General features: G+C 57.9%; 1 non-coding gene across 1 annotated transcript; it reads left to right on the plus strand.

Moving 5' to 3' along the window:
* Window positions 1–442: 442 nt before the first annotated feature.
* On the plus strand, window positions 443–554 carry TRNAL-UAA (transfer RNA leucine (anticodon UAA)). Its single transcript has 2 exons — window positions 443–480; window positions 520–554. It is a non-coding gene; the product is annotated as a tRNA-Leu (tRNA).
* The last annotated feature ends 1,195 nt before the right edge of the window (window positions 555–1,749 follow it).

Here is a 1,749-nt window from a genome sequence, read left to right on the forward strand (position 1 = left end):
CTCTCCCCTCACCCACCCCACCCCCACCCCCCAGCCAGGACCACTGAGCCGGAGACGCCGTGGGTCCGACACGCCTCCTCCTCTTCTCTAGGACTCCTGGGCTCACTGTCTTTTTCTCGTCCCCTTTCCCCTCTGTTTCTATTGCTGTGTCTCCTTTGCAAGCTCTTGTCCCCCTCATCCCCAGCACTTAGTAAGCGCCCACTGTGTGCCAAGCCCCGGACTGGGAGCAGACACAAGCCTGGCCTCCCGGAACTTCTCTTCTGTCTGAGGAGAGGCTTACAGGGTGAGAAGTACATCCTTATTGGGCCCAGAGCGAGGACAAAGCCACCACGGCGGGAGGTGGCAGGACAGGAGCTCGGGGGACTCGGGGAGCCTCGAGCGGGGCGTGCTCGGGAGGCCGAGGACAAGACAGAGGGCCTGGGAAGGGTAAAGACTGTCAGCTGTCAGGATGGCCGAGTGGTCTAAGGCGCTAGACTTAAGCATACGCTTTCCGCGGTGTCGGCGAGCCTTCTGGTCTCCATCTGGAGGCGTGGGTTCGAATCCCGCTCCTGACAGTTCTGCTTTTGGCGCGGGGCCTGCCACGGCGTACCGGCCCTCTCTCGCTGGGGGTAGGGCAGCCTCTCTTCCCTTCCTGCTACGGCTAGCCCCAAGCCACCCTCAGTGCGCTGGGGCCGCGGCTCGCTGTCCCAGCCCTTAGCCCCGGGATTCTCGGCCGTGCGCCCCCCAGGCCTGAGGCGGGGTCTCCCTGCACCGCTCCGCCGAACCTCCTCCTGGCTCCGAGGTGGCAGCAGCCACTTCCACTTCCTCCTCCCAAGCCCCAGCCTAGGGGTCCTCCAACGGTCCTACAGGGTATGAGTTCGGGCGCCGATGCACACCTACTTCGGCAAAGCTAACTTTGACGTCATCTAGAGGACCAATGGGCGCCAGTTGTCACCTCTGTTGCCGTGAGGACGAGCGACCCCAACCCAGTAAACTCAAACCCGGGAGGGTTGTGAATCTTATCCGTGGGGCAGCCCGCGCCTTGGGGACTTCCTGGGAGCTCCAGGGACTGGGGTCCGAGGCAGAAGCAGCCGCTTTTGGTCCCACAGCGCATCACTGTGGGTGATGGTGAACGGGTGGTGTGGCGGCGAAAGAGTGGGGTGAGCGGTTGGATTTTTTTTTCAGAGAACCAGCCCCTCCTCCGAAGGAAGGAAGGAAGGAAGGAAGGAAGAAGGAAGGAAGGAAAGGAAGGAAAGGAAGGAAGAAGGAAGGAGGAAGGAAAAGAAAGAGAAAGAAAAGAAAGAAAAAGAGACAGACTTGATACTGTCCTGGGGCTCCTTCTCCATGTTCTAAATACTGGGTCCGGGGGTTAGTCACTATCCTTGACTCTTTGCTATTGTTACGGCGCATTTAGAGTTAGGCTCTGCCCCTCTCCCTCCACATTAGTTCGAAGTGGGTTTCGTTCAAGAGACTCTTCCCCTCACCCCTTCCTCATTTGTATAGATTTCTGTTTACATCCCCCCCAATTATAGGAGATAACGCCTCCCCAATTTTACCTCAATCCCAAGCGCTCCGTCAAATTAGGGTCCTTCTCTGACCTCTGCTGACACCACTGTTCTTTGGGGGGGGGGGGCACTTGAAGCCACCTCTCTGCCTCATTAGAATGCAACACTTTATCCCGTAAAGTCTTTCCAGGCTCGCTCTTATTGACCTTGGGCTCTTTAATCCCGCTTGTATTTCAAAGTTTCTCCACAATTCCAGTCTTTGAAT

Source organism: Phascolarctos cinereus, unplaced genomic scaffold (genome assembly GCF_003287225.1).
Source record: "Phascolarctos cinereus isolate Bilbo 61053 unplaced genomic scaffold, phaCin_HiC Scaffold_7;HRSCAF=346, whole genome shotgun sequence".
Classification (NCBI taxonomy): domain Eukaryota; kingdom Metazoa; phylum Chordata; class Mammalia; order Diprotodontia; family Phascolarctidae; genus Phascolarctos; species Phascolarctos cinereus.